The sequence below is a fragment of the Perognathus longimembris genome, chromosome 21 (genome assembly GCF_023159225.1).
Source record: "Perognathus longimembris pacificus isolate PPM17 chromosome 21, ASM2315922v1, whole genome shotgun sequence".
NCBI lineage: Eukaryota > Metazoa > Chordata > Mammalia > Rodentia > Heteromyidae > Perognathus > Perognathus longimembris.
Window position 1 is genome coordinate 14,334,932 of NC_063181.1, and position 13,520 is coordinate 14,348,451.

The 13,520-nt window shown below is 39.0% G+C and overlaps 1 protein-coding gene across 1 annotated transcript in view; it reads left to right on the forward strand.

The window, feature by feature from the left end:
* Nucleotides 1-13,520, forward strand: part of Palld (palladin, cytoskeletal associated protein) — a 321,948-nt gene that overhangs the window by 165,161 nt on the left and 143,267 nt on the right. The gene's annotated exons all lie outside the window — the stretch shown is intronic.

The following is a 13,520-nucleotide window of genomic DNA, read 5'->3' on the forward strand; positions in this document are numbered from 1 at the left end:
CTATCATAGCAACTTGAGTTACTTCCCTGACAGAGGTCAGTGGAAATGCTAGAGTCATTTAGAATGTATAGGCACTCTACTGGCCCCAACCAAGCAAAGTCCTTTGTGTCTCCCACCAGGATGTGGGGTGTTTGTGATTTGGCGCAAGAAAGATTTCTAGATGATGGAAATTATTCTTCATTTCCTTAGTCCTAAGCATTCTGTGTTCTTTCTATGATCAGCTCACTTGTTAAAGTAGAAAGGATGATAACACACTTAGAGCAGACTAATACCTTACATTTTGACATCCCTTTATTATTTACCAAACCAACCCCCAAAACACTCTGAGTTAACAAATGGGCAGAGTTTTTAAAAAGTAGTCTTCTAAACAATCTCATATTATAGTTTCAAAAAATCCACCAATAACTACCCAGCACTTAATTTTGTATTTTTGTCTGGCTGTTTGTTTGTTTTTTTAACACACTAGAGCTACTGATTGAGTTTGTATTCAAAAATGAGAAAGATGGCCTATGTTCTGACTCCATAGAGAACTTCAGCGGGCAAAATAAGCTTTAAAAATGGCAGCTGTAAAAGAAACTTACTTATAGCACCAGCCATCAAATTAATTGCCACTATTCACTTCTTTCCTCTTTGTATTTTGAATGTGTTTGTAGTGCTCTTAATAACACAGAGCCCTGCTTTCCTGGGAAAGGGTGATGTGTTTAATGAGTAGTACTTGACTGGGTCTTGATTAACTGAAGTGTATCTACTATAAAAGCCATCATAAATTGGCTATAAATCAAGGGAGAGTAAACATGAAGACTTGTTAACAGGCATTAACAGCCCTTCTTATCTCAGGCATCTCAACAGTTCTGGAGCTTTTAGCTCTCTTACCTTGTTTGTATGATGGGAGCATGTCTACAAAATACAGACAGAACAATTTTGTGATTATTCAGAGGACAGGTAGCTCAAGCACAGATTTGAAGAGTAGCATCACAATTTGCTTATGAGTCAGATTCTCGTTGTACAATAAGACAATAAAAGGTGTGAGAGCTAAAGGAAGAAATTCAGGAAAAGGCAGAGCAAGCACTTACCACAAAATCTGGCAGCTTAGAAGCTGTATTTACCTGTACTAGATTTTAATCACTGTTTGGGTTTTTTTCCCCAAATCTTGGAGTGTTTTCATGTTTCCCTAAAACTTTGCTACACAATTTTCATATTGCATAATTGCCTACTATTTAACTAGGTAGAAGATAATACATAATGGATGACTTTTTAATTTTCTTGGCTGGGAAAATTAATAATAATTAAAATATAATGCTTTATTTGAATTATAAAATAAGTGCATAATGATATGACAATTCAAATAATGCAGAGGAAATTAAAGAAAAGTGTTCTTGTTTTCTTCCAACTCATCTGTTGAGGTTACCTGGCCTGCTGGTTTTTATCTGGTCTGAGAAGGTTTGTCATTGCTTTATACGTAAGGAAATGTTGGTATGTCACACTCAAATAAATTAGAGTAATTAAGGACCCTTGGTAACTGAGTGAAATCAAGTTCATAAACATCTATAATTTATTTTAATACACTGGAAACAATAATGAATTTATTTTTTGTGACCAGCTATGGAAAATCTATGGTTTGCTCTAATCTTTATTCATTACCTTGTGATTTTTCTCCATTTTACAGAAGGCAGTTCATAGCTGAGAACTTTATGATATTTAATGTTTATCATTCCAAATCAAACTATAGGAAATAATTAGAAGGGGGAAAACAATATGAAGTTAAGTACTTATTCTTGAAAGAAGTTAGTCTAGCAGTGGTACTTAACTTGTTAGATACTTGTGGAAAGTATCTTTTTGTTGTTGCTGTTTTGACTTTGATTTTTGTTTGGCTTGGCTTGTTTGTTTGCTTGGGTGCCACTACTGAGGCTGAGATATTTATTCACTCAAGGCTCTACTAATTGAACCACAGATCCACTTCTGCCTTTTTGCAGGTTAAGTAGAGAAAAGACCCTCACCGGCTTTTCTGTTCAGGCTAACTTAAACCATGATGCTCACATATCTTCCTGAATAACGAGGATTACAAGTCTGAGCCACTGATGCCTTGTGAAAGTATCATTTTCAAAAAGAAAAAAATCTCTGAATTTTTTTTCGCTTCTCAAATAGCTCTGATTTCAACCATACAAAGGGAGGCAGGGAAACATCTAAAACTAAGTCATGAGAAGATAGCGATGTCATAAACTCTTCTCTAAGCCCTGTTATTAGATAACATCTTCTTTTATCTAATAAAAATCCTCACTAGTAAACTTACCAGTAGACTTGCAAGCCCCCCAGGCCCCCCTTTGGGTCTGTCATACTTGCCATCAAAAAGAGTTTCCTGGCATGGTGTCATGAAGGCATCTACTCCATTTTCTGTAGCCCCCGGTGTCTGCCTCTGACATAGCACCTAAAGTACCAGCTGAGCATAATTAAATGCAGGTCATCTGATAAGTGCCAAAGGCCCTACACAGTGGCCTTGCAAAATGCCTTACCACTTGCTTGGGGACTATAAAATCACCAAGGACTCCAGGAGGAAAAAAAATAGTTCAATGACTCAGTGGCCAATATTCATAACCTTCTGTGATGCTACCAAAAAAGCATCATGAAATCATATTCATTGTCAGCAAAACAGGAACAAACATACAATGAACTCATTGACTATTTAATTCTTTGTCCACAAATGATACCTGAAGATTCAGAAGAAATGTTTGGCCTCTAAAAATCATCCTGAGTTTTCAAATAACACAAAACAGTTCTTTAAAGGCCTGGAAATGCAGTCTATGGGACGAGATCCTGTGAGTGTAAAACTCAGTAGATGGTCTGAAAAACATACAGGAAAGCATGCCATGATTTTTTTTTTTTTGTCAGTTGTGGGATTGAACTCAGAGCCTGGGGGCCATTCCTGAGCCTCTTTGTGCTGAAGGCTAGCTCTCTACTACTTGAGCACAGCACTACTTCCAGTGTTTGAGTAGTTAATTGGAGATACAAGTCTCACAGGGACATTTCTTCCTGGGCTTGCTCCAAACCATGATCCTCAGATCTCAGCCTCCTGAGTAGCTAGGATTACAGTTGTCAGCCACCAGCGCCAGGCCATGCTTTGATTTTCCCAATGAGCTTATCTCCTTTATCCAACCAAACAATATGTAAGTAAAAATACTGTTTTCAAATCCTACTGATGACTTTTTTGTGGGCTCTTCTGTCTTCTGTGAGAGAAAAAAAAATCTGTGCACAGAGAGAAAGTAATGAGAAATTGAAAGGGAAATTACTATAGAGTGAAATTGTGAGCAACTCTGTGAACTCAGAAATGCCACCTGAGCAGATAAAATGATGGTTATTTGCCACTCTAATGCGCAAACTACATACATTGCCATAAAAGCCCATTCCTGTTTGAAAGGAAGAATGGTAACAAAATGCTTCTAAATGTTTTTTCATGCTAAAATCAATGGCTCTTAGCACTTGCTCTCTATCTCTAAAGAAAAAGGCAGCAACATGACTTCCTATCTACCAGAAAACATGGAGCCAGGCACCCACCAATGGCTCATGTCTGAAATCCTACCTACATGGGATGCAAGGATCAGGAAGATCCCAATTCCAAGCCAGCTTGGGCAGGAAAGTTCACAAGCACACAGTAACATGTGCCTCTGTCATCCCAGCTATTGTGGGAAGTCATCAGTAGAAAGATTGTTCAATTCTTATGTCCACTCAGGCAAGAAACAAGATTCTATCTCATTAATAACCAGTTCAAATGAGCTGGAGGCATGGCTACATGGCAGAGCCCCTACCTAGCAAATATGAGGTTTTAAATCCCAGGTCCAGGAAGGAAGAAAGGAAAGAAGGAAGGGTGGGAGGAAGGGAGGGAAGGAGGGAAGAAAGGAGGGATGGAGGAAGGAAGAGAGGGAGGAAGCAAAGAGAAAGTAACTTTGGGTTAAAATAGGCACTCCAAAATAATTGCATTTTACTAACCCTGCTTCTCTCTTTCTCACTGAATCCACTCCAATTCTTAGACACTTAGCTGTCTCTGCAAATTTTGTCTCAAGAGAGAGCATCTCTCATGATCTCTTTCATGCCAATGTATCAGGAATTTTTCATGTCAATCAGTCTAATTCTAGGCTGATAAAGTTATGTCTTCAGAGTAATCAGCATATTCAAAGCAAGACAAATATCTCTTCGTTATATATGCAGGAATGGGAGATGATGTGTTTCAAAGAGAGAAGAGAAGGAAAAAGGAGCCTTTGTCACTCTTTATCAGTGACTCTTTATCAGTGACTTGATCAGTGACAGATCAGGCTTTCTATATTTGGAAGTTCCTTAGGGGTCCTCATACTCACAGGCACAAATTTCAATGCAAATTGTTCCCTCACCTGGAATATTCTATTACTCCCTGAATATTCTTCTAATAGCTGGCTTCTTCTTGTCTTTCACATCTCCACTTAATGCCAGCTACTTCCCTGACCACCCAACTGCCCTCCAGGAAATCATCCCCTTTCATTATCTCAAAGCACATCATTTTTTTCTGATAATGTGTGTGCTTGCTTTCTCTGTGTGTGTGTGTGTGTGTGTGTGTGTGTGTGTGTGTGTGTTGCTCTTCCTCCAGTATTATAACATAAGCAACTTGAGAGCAAGGCCTTGGACTCCTTCTCTCCCCACAATCTAAAGCAGGTCTTGTTGCTTTAACACTGTAGAGTAAACAGGGCCTTTGGAAGGTCTAGAGGGACATGTTCACTCTCTAGTACACATTGCAAAGCCTGTCAGTTGCAGAACAGTAACACTGCTGTTTCAAGGTGTGTAGACTTGACATGTTAACGCCCCTCATCAGATGGCAGACTTTTGATGAAGGGCTTGAGGACTTGTGTTACTCCCTTCCTGTCCTGTTTATGTTGGACCACAGCTCAAACTCCAGTGTGTGGCTTGGGCTGTGTAATTTAGCAAACTGAACATTTTTCCATCTTTTAACCTCTACTTGCTAGGGTTCAGGATTTCACTATATTATTCTTTGACATTGGAATACAGATGGTTGTCTAGGTTCTAATCTAGCCCAAGCCTTACCTGGTAGACAAAACAATATGTGAAAGACAAAGAAAAGTGAAGCAAAATGGCATGTGTCAAAATGCATACAAATAGCCAAAGAAATGTAATCTTCAAACAATTATGAGAAATTCCTTCAATGTACATAAATGCATCTTAAGATCTAGTAGGCTTTGAATTTCTTCACTGTTATTAAAACCTGCAAGATACTGGGAAATGCAGAGTTCAGATACAGAAATGAACGATGAAAGCATTGTCTTTGAATAGTCAATCATCTGGTCTCTAAGATCATACATGGATACATACATACACAAGTGCACACATGCACACATATATAAACCCAACTCTTTTTTCTGGTAGGCTTGTTTATTGGAGCAAAACACTTGGAAAGAAATGGAAATGTCCATTTCTACAAACCAGGATAAATAAAAATACAATGTGGCTATACTATTCAGCCATGGAAAAGCTAAACCCAACTCTTAACATCATACAAACATTGTTAAAGAGTAGATAGTCCCTAAATTAGATTCAGTAAAATCTAAATACTTTTCTATCCCAATTTAATGTTGAGAAGATAAGCCATTCTGCTTTTAACTCTGGAGACTTCCTATGTACCAGCTCCATTGGGAGTTAAAAGATTTTTGCTGGGGCTGGGAATATGGCCTAGTGGCAAGAGAGCTTGCCTCATATACATGTAGCCCTAGGTTCGATTCCCCAGCACCACATATATAGAAAATGGCCAGAAGTGGCACTGTGGCTCAAGTGGCCGAGTGTTAGCCTTGAGCAAGAAGACGCCAGGGACAGTGCTCAGGCCCTGAGTTCAAAGCCCAGGACTGGCAAAAAAAAAAAAAAAAAAAAAAAGATTTTTGCTGTTTTCAAAGCAACACAATTTAATAACAGGGAAAATGCAAACTGTGGAAGCAGAGGGGCTTTCAAAATACTATTAGAGAACTGGGAATATGGCCTAGTGGCAAAAAGTGTTTGCCTCGTATACATGAAGCCCTGGGTTCGATTCCCTAGCACCACATATATAGAAAATGGCCAGAAGTGGTGGTGTGGCCCAAGTGGCAGAGTGCTAGCCTTGAGCAAGAAGACGCCAGGGACAGTGCTCAGGCCCTGAGTTCAAGGCCCAGGACTGGCCAAAAAATATATATATATACTATTAGAAAAACACAGGGTAGAAATTCATCTTTCCAGTTTGTTATAAAATTACAGAGAGGTAAAGAGAGATAGAGACAGTGAGTTATCCAGCCCATTGAGGAGAGACAAATACAGAGTGTAGAAGCAGTTCTGACTCTGATTCTACAGTAGGCACTTGTACAAATATGATCTCTTCATTAATACAATGTGATGATGACTTTACAGTACCAGTGTTGCTGTTGGATCACTTGGAAAACAACCCCTCCCTAAAGTGGAAAGTCCAATCAAGGAACTTCCTGAAGTGTGAAACTTTCAACTCAGGAATAACATTTTCATATATTCTTCTTAGGATTTTTTTCTCTTGTAAATATTGGCTCCAACACAGTGTCACATTCTTAGGCATTAGGATAATGCTACTTCGCTACACTCATCTCTTGGTAAAGGTAATGCTTAATTACATTTCCAGAAGAAAGCTGAGTGCTTCCTTTTATGTCTAGGAGTCCTGGTTGATGTGTAATATTTAACTGAAAATACTTTCAGATGCCCTGTCTCCACATAAAGTGGCACTTAACCATTTCTATGAAATATAGTTTATTCACCTTAAATACTTGGTGCCTTACAATGGAAGGATACATGATAATACAATATCCCATCAACTTTGTTGCACATCTTGCCTAAATAAAAGTAAGTTGAAAGCTGAAAGTCAGTGGCTCATTCCTATAAACCTAGCTAATCACAAGGCTGAGATCTGAAAAATGTGGTTCAAAGGCAGCCCAGGCAGAAATGGCCATGAGACTCTTATCTGCAATTATCCAGCAAAAAGCCAAAGTAGAGGTATTGTTTAAGTGGTGAAGTGCTAGTCGTGAGCCAAAAATCTGAACAAGAGTGTAAGGCCCTGAGTTCAAGCCCCAGTACCATCAAAAAAATTTAAAAAAGAAAAATAAGGGATATTTTAAGGGCAAGGAAGTAAAGCTCTGAGGCCAGATGGAGGCACATATGAACAATGTATTCAGAGGTAATATTTAGAGTTTGATACCAAAATGTTAATAATGTAGTACTAACGTGTACTCGCTAAAAATAATGTAGACAAGATGATGCTAGTTTTATGGAAAATAAGTTACCCCACTAACACATGATAATGTCTAGTACCTTTATCATCACAAAACATTGTTTTGAAAGACATAAGTGCTCTTCATCCTCTTCTTCCACCTTCCTTCCAATTAAGCCTCAACTCAGTTTTCTCCATCATGGATGTTCTCTGCCAAATCATAGTGCTCAAGCTTAGCATGGAGCCCAATTGGGAACAAAAGGCCATGGTGCTGAATTGTCCTCCTCTCCTCTCAGAGCTTCCTCTCTTCTTGTAGAAATTCACCATCTCAAGAGGCCATCCGTGTTTATAGATCTCATCCTAGAAAGCCCTCCCGCTCAAATGTCCTGCACTCCAAAGCGATTTTGCCCCTCTAAATGACCTGGCTCCAAACAAGTCTCCTACTACACATCTCACGTGTTAGAATAAAAGAGAAATGAATAAGTTCTTTGTGTGTGTGTGTGTGTGTGTGTGTGTGTGTGTGTGTTAAAGGCAAACAATACAAAGAAATCAGGATGGAAATTTTTTCCTCAGAAACGGTAGGGAAGATTTCAAAAAGAAATGCAGAAGAAAAAGAAGGAGTTTCCAATTCAAATAACAGTATTGCTGCAAGTGTGTGAAGAAAGATAGTTGTGGTCACTGTGGAATGATGAGGGCCAACTACAAAAGGTTAAATAGAGCTGTGAGAGACAACAATCAGGGAAAGAATGCATGTGTTCCCTAGCAGTGGAGAGAATTCATTTGAAACAAAAGAGTGAAAACTCGTATTACATTCAATGGCATCTTTTCCTGACTTTCTTTCAGCCATCATCAGATTCAGAAGGTAGCAAATGATGATGACAGCCCTGGCACAGAGGAGATGCTGTTATTTTGAATTTGATGTTCCTTGAAAAGTGGTCATTGAGAGCATTAGCCAAGCAGTGTAGTTAAGGTCAGGAAAGGAAGCAGAATAAGCTAAACCATGGATTAAGACAGAAAGGGAACGATGGGAAATGGTCACAAGAAATGGGAGAAGGACAAGAAAATAAGTTACGCCAAGAACACAAATTACTATGGGGAGTGTGATATTTGAAAATGTGAAAAGGCAAAAAGTAATTATAATCAAAGAGATGGTGCTGACGTGCAAAATCTTAAGACAAACTTCTTCCAAGTCACAAGTTAAGCCATATCTGTTTGAGTGCATAGTTAAGTGGAAGTTTTTAAGGTCAGAGAGGAGGCCTAGGAACTGCAAAGTCAACATGTGAGAAGAAACACTGACAAGGATGATGGCCAATAAGATGGCAGAACCCCAGACGCTAGTCATCAGTGAGAAGAGTGAGGAAAATGACCAGAGTGGTAAGGAAAGGGTTCAATTATAGGTGGAATGCAAAGACTTCAGTGGAGAAGCAGAGGTTGAGCAATGCTGGCAACACTGTTGTGAAAGAAGCTTTAGGAAACCGGAAGCAGGCCGAACCTTCCTGCTCAGAGAAGAGCATGATGGGATTTGTGGCATCAGCAAGGAAAGCTGGATTTCACTTGAGACAAAGCAGTGAAAAAGTTTGAACAAGTAAAGATCCCAGTTAGGTACAGTCAAGAATTCCAAAGGTAATGGGAGGGGTGTAGAAAAAGATAGGGGTGGAGGGGGGGAATGGAAATGGAAGAAGAGTGAAAAGAGAGCCATGGGGGCAAGGTTTGCTCCTGATATTGTTAGACTGAGTACAGTCTACGGTCTTGTTGAACACTTTATGTTCTTTCATGAAGACTAAGACTATGTGTAATTGGAAGCCAACAGAACAGGACCAATATCCATTTCCTTTTTCATTCCCAGGTCCATTTCAGCACCATGATCCATCTTGTCCTCACTAACCTCTTCTATCCAAGTAAGACCTGGAGCTGGGTTTCTTACATTTGGATAGTTTTAAATGATTGCCTTCAACTAATTGCTCCCTACTTCATAATTATTGAATTTCATTCCATGTCTACAGCTTTTACTACTAGAGAATTTATTTCTGTCTACTGCAGACTGAAATATATTAGGTTGCCAAATTTCCTTTTCTATAACCAGTGATTTATCTTTTTTCTGTGAATGTGTAAGTTTTTCATTCAAACTAATACATCACCCAATGGTGAGAACATTAGTAAGAGCAAAGTTTATTTTAGTTGGTTTCTATTACATGTATAAAAGCAGATGGTTCGTTCTCTCAACAAACCTAAGAATGACTGTTTCCTAACTTGGCTAAAGTTATGATTATACAAACCTTGTGGATAACACTGGAATCGGTGTAATGTTTTACAAAACCTTTCCCATATGTGTATATTCTTTCCATTGATTTTTAAGTCAATGGATATTCTTTCCGTTGATGTTTCAGAATCATGCCCATATTAAACTAATTTGATAAAATATACAGATTCCCATGAAAAGACTTGCCTGGAGAAATCATATTTGAATTTCAGCACACATCTTGGCTTTATTATTCAAATGGAAACTACAAATTAATTGCAATCAGAACCTCAGACTTAGCTGTTGGAGTATTCTAGGTTTGTATCTACTAAACTCTGGGTATGACAGTTCCCTGTAGAACATTGCTGGATGTGCATGGATGGTAAAAGCTTTTGATGATGCTCAGCAGAAATACCTTTATAAATAAGTGCACTTATTTAACTTAAATCTGTATCTACATCCCCACCATATTTTTCTTATCTTTACCAGTCAGGGATAAAGCTGCTCTACTATTTGAGCCATGCCTCCAAGTCTAGGTTTTTGTTGGTTAATTGGAGAAAAGAGTTTCAAAGACTTTCTGTCTGGGCTGGTTTTAAACCCCGATCCTTACATCTCATCCTCCTGAGTAGCAAGTGTTAAAGGTGTGAATTACAGGTGCCCAGCACCCACTATGTTTTTCTAAAACACATGACTACACTTTATGTCAATCCAAAGTCCTGAAAAATACCTGAGCTGTGTACTCTGCTCCACTGCACAATAATCTTCAGCTCTATTTTGCTATTTAAAGGTAACGATGTATGCTTCTATAGTAGAGTCACTCCAACCGTAAGTCTCCAGATAGAACAATTGAACCACTAACATACTATCCATCTATTTTTACTCTAGTAGCCATGTCAAAGGAGGTACAGCTACTCAGTATTCTTTTTGCTGAAAGATCATGTAATATTGTAATGTAATATAATAATGATATGCCTTCACTGAAATGGCAAACTTGCCATTTTCCTAGTAATTGCCATTAACTGTGAAAGATTTCTGGAAAAACTCACAAATATTTTCTTGCCCTCATTTCTCTTTTGGTTGCAATAGTGTATATGCCATCTGGTTTCAGGATGTATCATTATATCCAATAATGTGTATAGCAAAGAGAAAAAATGAAGACTAAAAGATGGCTTGAGTACAAGACAGGAAAAGAAAGATAAATGTCCTTTATTCAATGTAAGTTCTCAAATAGACTGTACAGCTTGGACTTCCAAATGGCTTTAGCCTGGGGGTAGAGGAGGCAATAGGACTATGTATTCATGTCTGGTCCTTCCTGCATTTCCTTTATAATTATTGCTTGAATCAAATGGGAAATATACATGTCTACTTTTATTCTATTGTAAAGTAGTTTTACACACATCAGAGAAGATTGTTCACAAGGAAGCATTGGAGACTAACAGCAAGCGTTTTAGTTCATTTTCTTCTCTAATTATTCTACCGTTGAAAAGCAGGGTTACATTTGGTTATTGTCATTATTAAGATTTTCTGATGCTAAACAGCTGCCTTGCTGGAGAGAAATGCAGTAAAGAATTATTTTTACCAAACATTTGGCAGAAAGAAGCTTCTAAGAAGCATTTGGGTCCTGAAGGTCCCGTAGTTAAAAAGAATTGATTTATGTGAAGGACTGGGCTCCTCACTGTCATCATGGCAGCAGCTGGACATAACTTGGGAGGAAAATAAGAGGAAGACACCAGCTGGAATGGCCTCTAGGGTTCAGCCTGATGTGACATCATGAGTAACCACTGTGCTGTCGCTTCAGGCCTGAGGCTGCTTTGTCATACGGAAACATCTTGAAGTTAGTGAAGTACAAATAGGCAAATATGCAGATCTCAACTTCAATCTAGATCAGCCCAGAAACATAGGGAGCTGGATTTGGGTGGACTGGGGAAGGGGAAGGAAAATCTATACCAGCCACAAAGAACCAGAGACCACTAACTGCCAGGCTCAGCAGTCTTCTCAGGAAAGCTGTCCGTGAGGCAGAGGCTGAGCTGTGGGCTGGGAGAGATTTTAGCCTACGTTTGATAACATTTTTGTAAGTGCTTGATTTCTGAAAAGTGATCACAAGTTTCCCCAAACGGGTGTCTGTCTGTGATGCATAAACTAGGTTATAGTTGGAGCCCCGCGGTAGAGCCCCTTCCTGGCATAAGTGCTTAGTTCTTCAGCTCAGTACCCAGGCCTGGTGGTCCTCAAGGAAAAGTTTGTATTCATTTTGCATCACTTTCTCCAAGGTCTCTATTAGTCTGAATTGAATACAGCATGAGGTCTAAAATAAGTTCCATTTGGGATGGCAAGGCAGTATAAAAGAATTATTAGCTGGGTGCTATTGACTCATGCCTGTAATCCTAGCTACTCATGAGGCTGAGATCTGAGGATCACGGTTCAAAGCCAGCTGGGACAAGAAAGTCTATGAGTCTCTTATCTCCAATTAACCACCAGAAAACCAGGAGTAGTGCTGTGGCTCAAAGTAATAGAGCGCTAGCCTTGAGCTGAAGAGCTCAGGGACAGCGCCCAGGCCCAGGATTCAAGCCCCACAACCAAAAATAATAATAATAATAATAATAAAGGAAAAGAAAGATCTGTCAGTCTCTTACTATATTCCACTTAGTTATGAGAAAATCAATCAGATAGAAACTTCAGATACATGAGATCAGTGTTCTTCTTCATATTCAATTTCCTCCCATATAAAATTGGCCAATATCAACATTTCTTATTAGAAGACTGCAAAGTGTTTTTATGTCTAGATCCATGTTGACTTTAGCATACATTTCACTCAGTACACTGTTTAAAACTGAAGCCGAATTGCCTGTAGCTAGTGACTCATTCCACCAGGAGCTACTGAGGTAGCTGCGACCTGATGATTGTGTATTGAAGCCAGCCCAGGCAGAAAAGTCTGTAACTCTATCTCCAATTAACCAACAAGACAGTCCACTTGCAGCGTGGCTCCAGTGGTAGAGTGATAGCCATAAGCAGAAATAAAGGCCAAATAAGAGTCCAAAGCCCTGAGATGAAGCCCCCTTGAAGCAGAAAGGCTAGGTAAGTGGTAGCTCAAATGGTAGCTTGCATGGTGACTGAATTCACACCCAGACAGAAAGAAAAAAGTTGAAGTGTAGTACTTTATTCTCCTGGAATTCACAGGTATTAAAAACCAGCCATGCATAGTCCTAACCTAGGAGCCTCTAGTACTGGACAATCTCTTCCTGACAAAAGCCAAGTACTAGATCTGACAGAAAGATATATCGCTACAATTCACTTAGGCCAAGCAAAGAGACATCTTTTTCCCCAGAAAAATCTTCATTACAATCTATATAACCTAAACATATTTCATATTTATATAACCAAGTAGAAAATTACTTTAAGTCCCAAAAATTACTTTGGGGATGTCATATAAACATAAGTAATCCAGTAATAATTATTAAAATATTTTCAATGCCATGTTTATCCATCTGATCAGTTCTATTTTTCCAATCTGGGTCATGCCTTTATTTTTTTTTTTAAGAAAGAAAAGAAATTGAACTATATGAATTTCCTTTGGGTCTCACTGAGACCACAGGGTAGCTGCTAAATATTATTTTCCTGATGAGGATTTTCCCACTCCAAAAGCAACATCTCTTAGAAGCAAGAAAACCCCCTTCCCATATTCCTTCCTCAACTGATGTTTCCTTGGCCTACTGCTCTCCAGGCTGAGTACACAGTTCTTCCTCTAGGAAGTTTCTTGAACATCACACAGGGTAACGTCTTATCTTTTCCTGTCCTGGACCGCCCACTTCTAAATGCTATATATTTCATTGATTTCATGATCTCCAGTAGCTTCCAGAGAAAGAGTGTGGAGCACATTAAGTTCCCACACATTATATCTGTGGAAAAATGTCTGTACTCCGTCATCCTACAGAACTGACAGCGCAGCTGGGTTGGGAATTACAGGGTTTTCAAAAGAATGGTGGAGGAATTACTTCAACTTCTAGTTTCTAATGTTACTGTATGGTGAGATGCTCAGTGCCTGCCTGGTACCTG